General features: G+C 42.2%; 1 pseudogene; it reads left to right on the forward strand.

The window, feature by feature from the left end:
* Nucleotides 1-5,019: 5,019 nt before the first annotated feature.
* Nucleotides 5,020-6,094, forward strand: LOC149473607 (mesoderm-specific transcript homolog protein pseudogene; annotated as a pseudogene).
* The last annotated feature ends 7,771 nt before the right edge of the window (nucleotides 6,095-13,865 follow it).

Genomic DNA, 13,865 nt, shown 5'->3' on the forward strand with positions numbered 1-13,865 from the left:
TGCAGTATACGCCGTATTGTGTCATAGGAAACAATCACCCCAATTTGGCTTTCTACTTCTTTAGCTAACTGCAATGAACTAGCATGGCAATTTTCTTCAACCTCCTCTGGAAGTGTTAACTTTCATGGATGGCCTGAACATCTCTGTGAGATGGTTGCAGTTCCATCTTTGTTAAATTTTTGTATCGCTTTTACTACAGTATTCTGACTGATAAGTAAAGCTTTGCTGATCTTCTTGTAGCCTTCACCTTTCTTCTGTAAAGAAATTCTTTTCTTTGTCAGGCCTTGTAACATTTCTCTTCCATGTGGTGCCATTGCTGACAGCATGAAATGGGAGGGGTTTTCTTTCTTAAGTAATGCCCTTATAATCAATGGTCTGCTGGACACCTGTTTAATGAATAATTAGACTCACCTGTAGTTGAATTCTTGCTAATTAGGATTTTATTGTCTAAAATGTAGCTTTGCTCCTAAGACTTTCATTGGGGTGTATTCATTTTTGCAACATGGTCTTGAATGAATTTGTTAGGAAAAATACTTTTTTTGCAAATTAACAAATCTTGTTTGCAATCAATGGCACACATTTGTGGGAGTATTTTGTGATATAGTGTCCCATAGAGAATGTTGATTCTGAAAGGAAAGGAAAGGTTTTCTGACAAATCTGTTGCAGTGTACTCATTTATGCTGAGCACTGTAATTCTCCACCCATTACAGATTTCCCTATTCATATTGTGGCATATTTGTAGTGTTTTTTTGCAAATAAATGTGACTCTAATGTTGATTTTCACATTTACAAAAGGCTATTGGGGGCCCTCTTCAAATTGGGATTGGAACGCAAATAAATTATTACTAGGAGAGGTACCATGTACTAAGTACTATGTGGCCCACTGGAAATGTATAAATACTGGGTAAATGGGCACAAAAATATTGGGGCAATTTTACTATAAATATATTATGCTATATAGTTGATTTCTAGATTTTGCTATGGATGGTGGCAGTCCTGCTCTAAAAAGGGTCTAGTACAAATGATTAAATACTTGGCATGTGGGCCCAAAAATATTTTAGGGGAAGTTTACTGGAAATATATTATACTGTAATGTTGATTTGAAAAAACAAATGCTGATATGGTCCTGTTCAAAATGGGGCCTAGTACAAGAGATTAAATATTGCAGACATAGGTACTTGCAAATTTGGGAGGCTTTATCTGCAAAATATATATACTCTAATGCAGGGGCGGACTGACAACTCATGGGGCCCCCGGGCAATAGGGGATCATGGGGCCCCTGTGTCTTTGCCCAAACTTAAAAAAGCCTTTGAAATAGGTACCAGGGGCATCTCATGGGGCCCCCTACTGACCCCGGGCCCTCGGGCAGTTTCCAAATGGTCAGTCCGCCCCTGCTCTAATAATATTTTCTTGATTTTCACATGGCTGGTGTGGGTCCTGTTCAAATGGGACCTGGTCAAGTCAGTTTAAACACTGTGCATGTCCTTACTAGAATATTTTGGGTGAGTTTTTCAACTAAATTAATACACTTTTTTTTTATGACAAGCTGGCTTGTTTGGGCCCAGTTCAAAATGCACCCTACTAAAAGTCCTAAAATACTCTGCATAGAAATAATAAAATATTTTTGCTTTTAGGCTGTGAAATAAAACAGAAAATTCAGCAGTTTTCATTCTAAGTTGGTGGACATTTACCACATCTGCACAAAAAGAGTTTTATACATCAAGCCCTTGGTGTCTTTCAGATGGGGCAGACCCGCCAGCAGATCTATTTGCTCAGTGGGGGATCTCTCCTCTGATCTCCGCTGAGCAAGTGGATGACAGATCTGTGTCCGCTCCACTGCTGTAGAGCGGACACAGACACAGTCTGCTTTTACCTATGGGGCGGTCGGATGGAAACAGATCACCTGTCCATTTCCACCCAACTGTCATCCACTATGTCTATAGAGGTCTATAGATGGTCTGATCGAGTCCGCCTGAAAAACTAACAGGTGGACCCGATTGGACAGTCATTGTGAAAGGTGTCTTAGTGTGCTTGGACTGAACCATTTTTCTTTTTTTGGACTGAAATAATACATTCTAATTTTGATTTATTGATTAAAAGGTGCCTGGCATCCTCCACTTGAAGCGTGGCCCACTAAAGCTGCTTACATGTATGTTGAGTCTGTTCAATACTTCTTTTTTTCATGCTTACAGTATAACTGTAGGTAGAGATAAAGGGCTCAATTAAACAAGTTAGTTAAATGTATAATGATTTCTGTCTATCTTTGTACCAGCCACCTGTAATCCCCTGCACATCAGGTTGGGAGAAAAGGAAGCAATGCTGTAATGTATCAGAGTGTACACCATTGGTGCTCAAACTTTTAAAACAAAAATCCAGTTCACTGTCCACCATACTGATTGAGGGCCAGACAATGGTCAGTGGGATTTCAAATATTTCCCAGCGTTGGGGGTCAGTTAGAGTAAAAAATGCTCCAGCATTTGTGGGGAGTGGGAATAATAAATACCTCAATGTCAGTGGCCAGTAGGAGTAATAAATGCCTTGGCATCAGTGGTCAATGGGAGTAATGAATGCCCCTATGGCAGCGGTTCGTGAAAGTGAAATATGCTCTGACATTAGTAGTTATTGGAAGTAAAAAGTTACACAATGTCACTGGTCAGTGGAGCAAATAAAAATCCCCAATGGGTAGTGAGAGTAAAATATGCCTCTGTGTCAGTGGGAGTAATAAAAGCCTTGGCATTGGTGATCAGTGAAAGTAATAAATGCCTCGGCTTCTATGGGAATAAGAAATGCACAGGCGTCAGTAAGAGAAATGGTAATAAAAATCCTCCTGCGCTGATGAAGGAAGTGAACCCTACTAAAATAGCTGCTAACACTCTGTGCTGATTCCCAACCAGTGTCTAGATAATAATAATAAAAAATAGTGTAGCGCTTCTAAATAATATAAATAAAAATACAACATAAACATACGATATTGTGCAAAAACACTCAAAGTGCCTCAGTCACCTAAGTGACTAGTGAAGGTGATAACCATATAAGAATAATAAACATGTATAAATGTGACAATTAGATACTTTGTTGCGGTCACCTCAGTGACCTAAAAGATGTGACAAATCAAGACCCTTTATATAAAATGAGAACAGAAAACGTGATAGTGCCACTTCAAACTCATATATAAATATACTATATGCTCATAAAGTCCATATAAAGATTGCTGAGTGTTTCCATATAAACATGCAATGTGCTTAAGTGCTTGTAATTCATGAGCGTGTCAGCACACTTCTTTCACTCTGGCTGCAGTGCCTCCTCACCTCCTTTCCGCGACCCCAAAGGGCCAAAAAACCTTTAGGATCACCCTGGATCCTTCTCAATACCGGTTGATATCAATCCTCCTCAGTGTTTCTCTAACACCACCTCCTGGTTCCTCTGAATAGGTATTCTGCAGAATATGCTCTCACCACACAAGTTAGCAATAAAAAAGATCCTCCATAGTGTAGTATTTATAGGCAGAAAACCTCTTTATTTAAGAAAAAGTATATATCCACTCACATTTCCTTGCAGACCCCTTCCTCTCCTCATGTGTGGGTGTACTGCATGCATGCGCGACTTCCTGGGTGTGCCAAGATGGCGCCCAGCACCGGAAGTCCGTCACCGCGTACCGGAAGCGGCGTACCTAGAGTAATGGTGCCACATCTTTGTTGTGAGTGGTCAGTGGTCAGTAGGAAGAATATAGTGCCCATCATTTATGTACAGTGGCACACAAAGTGGTTCTAAAGCCTAAATTATTTTTACCTTATTGCATTCTATGCATTAATGTGAAAAAAAAACTTCCTGTGCTGCAAGATTCCGCACCTGAGCCCAATTTCTGTCCAGCACTGTGCATGAAAGCAGAAACTCTCTCCCTCCCCATAGGGCACATTGATAGCAGCGGGAACTCTCGTTGGTGTCAATTGAATTCTGTGATGAGGGAGCAGGCTGAGCTGCACTGTCAGTGTCTAAAAATGTAGACATCGTGGCTTGGGATCGAGCTTGCACAAGTGCCCCCATCAGGGGCAGACTGACAACTCATGGGGCCCCCGGGCAATAGGGGATCATGGGGCCCCTGTGTCATTGTCCAAACTCAAAAAAGCCTATGAAAAAGGTACCAGGGGCATCTCATGGGGCCCCCTACTGACCCCGGGCCCTCGGGCAGTGCCCAAGTTTCCAAATGGTCAGTCCGCCCCTGGCCCCCATAGAAAAAGGCTTTATATGGGAGCATTAAAGAGAAGGAGCCCGGAGTGCCACAGAAGAAGAGGATCGAGGCTTCTCTGTGCAAAACAATTGCACAGAGCAGGTGAGTTTGACAAATGTAATATTTTATTAAATAAATAAATAAAGCTTTACAATCATTTTAACTTGCTGACATCACAACTAGTACTATACAGACACCATTTGGTAGGATCACTACTCCAAATAGTGCCTGCAATAAATGACGGCTGCTACTCTGCAATCGGTCCCTCCTTCTCTATGGCTGGCAATGAAAAGCTTGACATGAAAGGCCTTGTCCTTGCAATGACCAATTTATGACAAATAGCAGGCTGTAGTTTGGAGTGCACTGCATTACACCATCACACAGTACTGCCATGCTAATATAGGGTCTAGGATTAAAAATACTATTTCAGTCTTTGCAGATGACACCAAGCTGTGCAGTGGAATAACGTCCTTACAGAATGTCTCCAACTTCCAAGCCGACCTCAATGCACTGTTTAATTGGGCAACTATGTGGTTTAATGTTGATAAATGTAAGGTTCTGCACTTGGGGGCTAAGAATATGCATGCATCATACATACTACGGGTGGTACAACTGGGGGAATCAATGGTGGAGAAGAATCTGGGAGTTCTGGTAGATCACAAGCTTAATAATGGCATGCAATGCCAAGCTGTGGTTTCTAAAGCGAGCAAAATCCTCTTGTATTAAAAGAGGTATAGACGAGACGGCAGCGGGGAGCGCGCCGGAGTTGGTCTTTGGCAGCATGATGGGAAGTTGAGCGCAGGATGAAGGAATGGTGGATTCAGGTGGGCCTTCTAACTGTTCCCCTTCTTGCTGTGTATCTGAACATTCCTCCTCCTAACCTCTCCCCAGCACTGTTTGCATGGAGATCAACTGGAGCATTCTTCACCTTCAATGAACAGCAGATTTCCTATAGAGAATCATGGGGAGCAGTGGGAAGTTCAGACGTGGTCATTCCCTTACATGGATTTCCAACCTCAAGTTATGACTGGTACAAGATCTGGGAAGGGTTAACTCAAAGGTTTCACAGAATCATTGCACTGGATTTCATAGGGTTTGGTTTCAGTGACAAACCGAGATTCCACCGCTATTCAATTTTTGAGCAGGCCAGTATTGTAGAAGCACTTGTCAGCCACCTGGGCCTAATTGATCAAAAAATAAACATATTGTCTCACGATTATGGAGATACTGTAGCCCAGGAACTACTGTATAGGTATGATAACAGAAAAAAAGGACACATTAACATTGGCAGCCTTTGTCTTTCCAATGGAGGTATTTTTCCAGAGACTCACCACCCCAGACTAATACAAAAGCTGCTGAAGGATGGTGGGATTTTTTTTGCCAATACTTACTAGGCTGATGAACTTCCTTTTCTTCAGCAAAGGGATTGGTGAGGTGTTTGGACCATACACACAACCTTCAGAAGCTGAATACTGGGACATGTGGACAGCACTGAGGATCAATGAAGGCAATCTGGTTGTAGACAGTATTTTGCAGTATATAAACCAGCGTAGAAAGCACAGGGACCGCTGGGTAGAAGCCCTGACCAACACATCAGTCCCTTTGCACATTATATATGGACCCCTGGACCCAGTTAATCCCCATCCTGAGTTCATGGAGCAATACAAGAAGCTTATACCGAAGTCAACCTTCACTATCCTGGATGACCATATTAGTCACTACCCCCAGCTGGAAGATCCTACTGGATTCCGAAATACCTATCTAAGTTTTATCAATTCATTCTGAGGGCTCTTCAGTTTCAGGTGACATGCTGTGGTGTGTATAAATGCAATAATAATTTTCATGACAGTAATTCATCAGCTGGTGCTGCATTCACATAACAGTGACTAAATGTCTCAGGGATGGCAATTCAGTCACTTTGTTTAGGCACATACTGAGCCATTTTCCATTTGAGAGAGTGACATAAAGCTGACTGTAAGGGAATACTAACATCTCTATTTGCGTGTGTTGAAATCTGATATATATGGGGTAGGTGTTTTGTTGTCTTAGCTGATAACATAACATAGCTGAGACACAATGCATTTACACAAGTGGAAAAAATAGGAGGACTTTTTCTTAATTCCTTTTAACTTGGAATTTTGCAGGCTTTAGGGGCACTTCTTGATGCAGAACAAATTGGTGTTTGACTGCCACTGTCTGTCTGCAGGATGTGCCACAGAACATATGAAAATTGTTGACACACTTTCTACATATCATTGAAGACTACTAGTTAAAACCTTCTGGAAAGTTAGGGTCAGGAGTAAGGGTTAGGGTAAGTAGAGTCAGGAGTGCCTTTTCATTCTGTTTGTTTGACACAGTATTAGGGAGAGCATTAGTGTGTGTTTTGAAAAGTATGGTTTGTCATTAGTGAGATAATTAGTGTGGCTTTGTATCTCAATGTGAAGCAGATTTGCAGCCTCTTGGTATTTCAGGGATTTGTGTTCATGTACATTGAGCCATAACAGTATAAGAAGGGGGCTGCAGTTTTCTCAAGGGCTTTAGGAATTCTAAGCTTTTCTAAGTGTAAACATGTACTTTTTATAATGACTAAACCTACAAGGTTTGGAAATGTTCTTTTATATTGGACTAGCTGTACATTAAGAAGTCTGATCAATAATACTAGGCAAACCACTAATCATAGCAAACAATTAGAATCCATTGTTTACTGCTATGTTTGCTGTAAAGTGAATTCTGATCAGTTGCAGTGGATTACTGTGCTTTTCTCCTTGCTTTACTGAATAAACCAGTTAATGTACCCATCACCTACTAGTATGTATTGCAACAAATTTGTGGATATTCATTGAATTTGGCTGTTCAACTAAATATTAACAATACTACAGTTTTCCCTATTGGCTGTAAATTATGTATTTTCTTAGCTGCATTTTTTTTATTCCTACATAGTGGAAACTGAATGCTAGAAAGTATTTCCTGCTTGTGATTCTGGAAGCCACTCTTGCTTCATACATTTGTGAAGCACCAGTTAGGCATGTTTTTCAGTACAGTGTTAAAGGGAAACCGTAATGTTTTTATGTCTAATTTGTTTTAGGTTTGTAAGCCCTTACGGTTTTGTATTTTTTGTTTATGATACAATCTTATTTTTTTAAATAAACATTTAATTCATGACAGGCAATTCCCAAAGCACCATGGGCTAGCTAAAGAGGCAGCACAGCAGAAGAATCTTGTTTTTTAGGCTCTGTTTGTCTGATAGGGATATTAGTCACTAGTGTGATGGCTTATTTCAGGAAATCAGAGCAATACTACCTGACAAGCGAAAAGGCATAGAGCATTGACTGCTGGCTGGCAAGAAAAATACATAATATTTCAGTTTTTGTTTAGCCCTAATAAATTAAGTGAAGTTTTCTTTTAATGCTCCACCCCTTCAATGAAGACTGGGGTAGTATCATGCCTTCAGCTCCATTATGAAGTTCCATCAGTTTGTACCCCTTCCTCATGCCGCACAGACTCTAGGCTTTGTCCAGCTTCTGCTGCATATGTATGCCACTTGGTCCATTCATGCCTGTGGCTCATTTGCACTCATGGAGACCTTCGGCCATGTAGAGGAGCATGAAATGAGTCATGGTAATGAGTAGGGCAAGTGGCATGTATATTCATTATATGCTGGAAGGGTAGGACTGCACTGTGAAAAACATTAGAGCAGGCATGAAGGCAAGCGGTTTACTGCTAGGTCTGTTCATTTCTATGGCCCATCTTTATTGTAATGACCTCTGTCATTATGTATGCTGAACATTCCCACTGAGGTCCTAATCTATCGAAATCTAGTTTTATTCTGGAGTTTTACTCTAACAGTAATCTAATTGTTTTGCAGCGTGTGGCATTTGATATGCTATCAAAGCTTGCAATGTATTTTGTACATGGTATCCATTGCATCTTCAGAAGGTAACTTGTATTTGATGTTTATTGTCCTGTCCCTTTTGATAAAAACATTTTTACAATACTGATATAATTTACAATGTAAAATTTACAATGTAAAAAACCAAAATGTTTTTGGTACACCTGTACACCCTGTTGTACACCCATACATTCGTTCCCTCATCCGAAAGCATGGGGTTTTGAACTGGATACTGCTGCTATGTGAGTTAATGAGCTTTGTTATTGTCCCTACTTTACAAATAAACTTACTACACTATGGGAGGATCTATTTTATGTCTCATATGAGAGATTGGTGCTACACTTGATCTTACCTGGAGAGGAGCCATTAGTGGAGTGCTGACCCCTGAGGCATTTGAGTGCGACAAGGAGCGACCATTTGGAGTGATAGCAGGCTTGGAGGACCCGTGAGAAGGATCCATTAAAGTGCTTTGACCCGCAAGGGTCGAAGTGATGAGGTGAGAGGCTTATCCAGACGGTGGTCGGATTGTCATATCCACTTGCACACAAATACCTGCACGAGTGTGTGTCATCTAAGTGTTACCATCAGCATTTTTTGGACTTTAAGAGCACTGTTTAAGTTGTCTTTATATTGTGGTTTCACTACACTATATGCACGTGTGATTTTATATATGATTTACACTGAATGGATTTATATAGAAAGACATATACTGTATGTTTTTCACATGTCTTAGGTTATTATAATTAAGTTTGAAGGTTGTGATTAATCAGCACTAATTGTTTTCAATCATCATCACCATTAGAGATGAGCGAATCGAAGTATCCGAAGTGGAATTCGAGTCGAATATCTGAAAAATTTCGATTCGTGCCGAATCCGAAAAATAGCCTAATTCGGACGCGCGAATCGAAATTTTTCAGAAAATGGCGGCTGACATGTGCGGCGACGGAGCGGGGATGTCTGGGAAGGCGCGCAGACAAGGCGCGCTGACCCATAATGCATGTCTCAACTACATGTGATCGCATCAGCCTATCAGCAGCCAGCCAGCCAGCACTGTGTAATGGTCGAGCTATAAATAGCGGCCATTTTGGAATTCTTCATTTGCCTGCAGTTATTGAACAGAGGCAGACCGCTCTGTACTAGGGACAGGGACAGAGTTAGGGCCACAGAAACGATAATTGGGGACAGAGAAAAGTTACTTAGGGACAGAGAACCATTACTCAGGGACACAGACTTGTTAATGAGGTCCACAGAATCGTTATTTAGGGACAAAGAAACGCTAGTTAGGGCCACAGAATTCATAATCAGGGACAGACAGAATTGTTACTCAGTGCCAGAGAATTGTTACTTAGGGCCACAGAAACGTTATTAGGGCCACAGAATTGTTACTCAGGGACAGACAGAATTGTTACTGAGTGCCAGAGAATTGTTACTCAGGGACAGACAGAATTGTTACTGAGTGCCAGAGAATTGTTACTTAGGGCCACAGAAACTTTAATTAGGGCCACAGAATTTTTACTCAGGGACAGACAGAATTGTTACTCAGTGCCAGAGAATTGTTACTCAGGGACAGACAGAATTGTTACTGAGTGCCAGAGAATTGTTACTCAGGGCCACAGAAACTTTACTTAGGGCCACAGAATTTTTACTCAGGGACAGACAGAATTGTTACTGAGTGCCAGAGAATTGTTACTCAGGGACAGACAGAATTGTTACTGAGTGCCAGAGAATTGTTACTTAGGGCCACAGAAACTTTACTTAGGGCCACAGAATTGTTACTCGCACAGACACAGAATTGTTACTTGCACAGACACAGAATTGTTACTGAAGGCCACAGAACTGTTACTTAGGGCCACAGAATTGTTACTCGCACAGACACAGAATTGTTACTCGCACAGACACAGAACTGTTACTGAGGGCCACAGAACTGTTACTTAGGGACAAAGAAACGCTAGTTAGGGCCACAGAATTCATACTCAGGGACAGACAGAATTGTTACGGAGTGCCAGAGAATTGTTACTCAGGGACAGACAGAATTGTTACGGAGTGCCAGAGAATTGTTACTCAGGGACAGACAGAATTGTTACTGAGTGCCAGAGAATTGTTACTTAGGGCCACAGAAACTTTAATTAGGGCCACAGAATTTTTACTCAGGGACAGACAGAATTGTTACTGAGTGCCAGAGAATTGTTACTCAGGGACAGACAGAATTGTTACCGAGTGCCAGAGAATTGTTACTCAGGGACAGACAGAATTGTTAATGAGTGCCAGAGAATTGTTACTTAGGGCCACAGAAACTTTAATTAGGGCCACAGAATTTTTACTCAGGGACAGACAGAATTGTTACTGAGTGCCAGAGAATTGTTACTCAGGGACAGACAGAATTGTTACGGAGTGCCAGAGAATTGTTACTCAGGGCCACAGAAACTTTACTTAGGGCCACAGAATTTTTACTCAGGGACAGACAGAATTGTTACTGAGTGCCAGAGAATTGTTACTTAGGGCCACAGAAACTTTCATTAGGGCCACAGAATTTTTACTCAGGGACAGACAGAATTGTTACTGAGTGCCAGAGAATTGTTACTCAGGGACAGAGAGAATTGTTACTGAGTGCCAGAGAATTGTTACTTAGGGCCACAGAAACTTTAATTAGGGCCACAGAATTTTTACTCAGGGACAGACAGAATTGTTACTGAGTGCCAGAGAATTGTTACTCAGGGACAGACAGAATTGTTACCGAGTGCCAGAGAATTGTTACTCAGGGACAGACAGAATTGTTACTGAGTGCCAGAGAATTGTTACTTAGGGCCACAGAAACTTTAATTAGGGCCACAGAATTTTTACTCAGGGACAGACAGAATTGTTACTGAGTGCCAGAGAATTGTTACTCAGGGACAGACAGAATTGTTACGGAGTGCCAGAGAATTGTTACTCAGGGCCACAGAAACTTTACTTAGGGCCACAGAATTTTTACTCAGGGACAGACAGAATTGTTACTGAGTGCCAGAGAATTGTTACTCAGGGACAGACAGAATTGTTACTGAGTGCCAGAGAATTGTTACTCAGGGACAGACAGAATTGTTACTGAGTGCCAGATAATTGTTACTCAGGGCCCCAGAAACTTTACTTAGGGCCACAGAATTTTTACTCAGGGACAGACAGAATTGTTACTGAGTGCCAGAGAATTGTTACTCAGGGACAGACAGAATTGTTACTGAGTGCCAGAGAATTGTTACTTAGGGCCACAGAAACTTTAATTAGGGCCACAGAATTTTTACTCAGGGACAGACAGAATTGTTACTGAGTGCCAGAGAATTGTTACTCAGGGACAGACAGAATTGTTACGGAGTGCCAGAGAATTGTTACTCAGGGACAGACAGAATTGTTACTGAGTGCCAGAGAATTGTTACTTAGGGCCACAGAAACTTTAATTAGGGCCACAGAATTTTTACTCAGGGACAGACAGAATTGTTACTGAGTGCCAGAGAATTGTTACTCAGGGACAGACAGAATTGTTACGGAGTGCCAGAGAATTGTTACTCAGGGCCACAGAAACTTTACTTAGGGCCACAGAATTTTTACTCAGGGACAGACAGAATTGTTACTGAGTGCCAGAGAATTGTTACTCAGGGACAGACAGAATTGTTACTGAGTGCCAGAGAATTGTTACTCAGGGCCCCAGAAACTTTACTTAGGGCCACAGAATTTTTACTCAGGGACAGACAGAATTGTTACTGAGTGCCAGAGAATTGTTACTCAGGGACAGACAGAATTGTTACTGAGTGCCAGAGAATTGTTACTTAGGGCCACAGAAACTTTAATTAGGGCCACAGAATTTTTACTCAGGGACAGACAGAATTGTTACTGAGTGCCAGAGAATTGTTACTCAGGGACAGACAGAATTGTTACGGAGTGCCAGAGAATTGTTACTCAGGGACAGACAGAATTGTTACTGAGTGCCAGAGAATTGTTACTTAGGGCCACAGAAACTTTAATTAGGGCCACAGAATTTTTACTCAGGGACAGACAGAATTGTTACTGAGTGCCAGAGAATTGTTACTCAGGGACAGACAGAATTGTTACCGAGTGCCAGAGAATTGTTACTCAGGGACAGACAGAATTGTTACTGAGTGCCAGAGAATTGTTACTTAGGGCCACAGAAACTTTAATTAGGGCCACAGAATTTTTACTCAGGGACAGACAGAATTGTTACGGAGTGCCAGAGAATTGTTACTCAGGGACAGACAGAATTGTTACGGAGTGCCAGAGAATTGTTACTCAGGGCCACAGAAACTTTACTTAGGGCCAGAGAATTTTTACTCAGGGACAGACAGAATTGTTACTGAGTGCCAGAGAATTGTTACTCAGGGACAGACAGAATTGTTACGGAGTGCCAGAGAATTGTTACTCAGGGACAGACAGAATTGTTACTGAGTGCCAGAGAATTGTTACTTAGGGCCACAGAAACTTTAATTAGGGCCACAGAATTTTTACTCAGGGACAGACAGAATTGTTACTGAGTGCCAGAGAATTGTTACTCAGGGACAGACAGAATTGTTACCGAGTGCCAGAGAATTGTTACTCAGGGACAGACAGAATTGTTACTGAGTGCCAGAGAATTGTTACTTAGGGCCACAGAAACTTTAATTAGGGCCACAGAATTTTTACTCAGGGACAGACAGAATTGTTACTGAGTGCCAGAGAATTGTTACTCAGGGACAGACAGAATTGTTACGGAGTGCCAGAGAATTGTTACTCAGGGCCACAGAAACTTTACTTAGGGCCAGAGAATTTTTACTCAGGGACAGACAGAATTGTTACTGAGTGCCAGAGAATTGTTACTCAGGGACAGACAGAATTGTTACGGAGTGCCAGATAATTGTTACTCAGGGCCCCAGAAACTTTACTTAGGGCCACAGAATTTTTACTCAGGGACAGACAGAATTGTTACTGAGTGCCAGAGAATTGTTACTCAGGGACAGACAGAATTGTTACTGAGTGCCAGAGAATTGTTACTTAGGGCCACAGAAACTTTACTTAGGGCCACAGAATTGTTTCTCGCACAGACACAGAATTGTTACTCGCACAGACACAGAATTGTTACTGAGGGCCACAGAACTGTTACTTGGGGCCACAGAAACGTTAATCAGGGACACAGAATTGTTACTGAGGGCCACAGAACTGTTACTTAGGGCCACAGAATTGTTACTCGCACAGAAACAGAATTGTTACTCAGGGACACAGAATTGTTACTCAGGGACACATAATCGTTTAATTAAAGAGTATGTCAGACAACATGCAGAGGAGTGGCAGAGGAGGCAATGTTTTAGGAGCGAGCAGACGTGGCAGCAGAGGAAGGGGTCGAGGCAGCACTATTCGCAGCCAGAGGCCAGTGCTCCCGGTGTCATCCAGCGGTCGTGTCTCCACCGACAACCCTGCCGTCGTCGATTGGTTGGCTCGGTCATCTTCCTCTTCCCAGGTCACCTCTGACACCTACAGCCAACGGTCGGTGGGTACGTCAGACACAACCGTTAGTTGGCATGGCCCGGGACCAAGCCCACTGAAATCACGTGTCCTCTACCTGCCCCTGTCCTTTGGTGTTCCCTCACCAAGCGAAGTATCGCATGCTGTGGGCTCAGCCCCACTGTACAGTGAGGAAGAGCTAACAGAGGGCGGTCAGGAACGGGGGGAGACATCCGCCTTTTCAGCAGCCAGGCGAAGAAGTAGTGGCGAGGAGAGTGGCTCGGTAGC

Source organism: Staurois parvus, unplaced genomic scaffold, assembly GCF_062004578.1.
Source record: "Staurois parvus isolate SC_StPar_1 unplaced genomic scaffold, SC_StPar_1.0 ptg000013l, whole genome shotgun sequence".
Classification (NCBI taxonomy): domain Eukaryota; kingdom Metazoa; phylum Chordata; class Amphibia; order Anura; family Ranidae; genus Staurois; species Staurois parvus.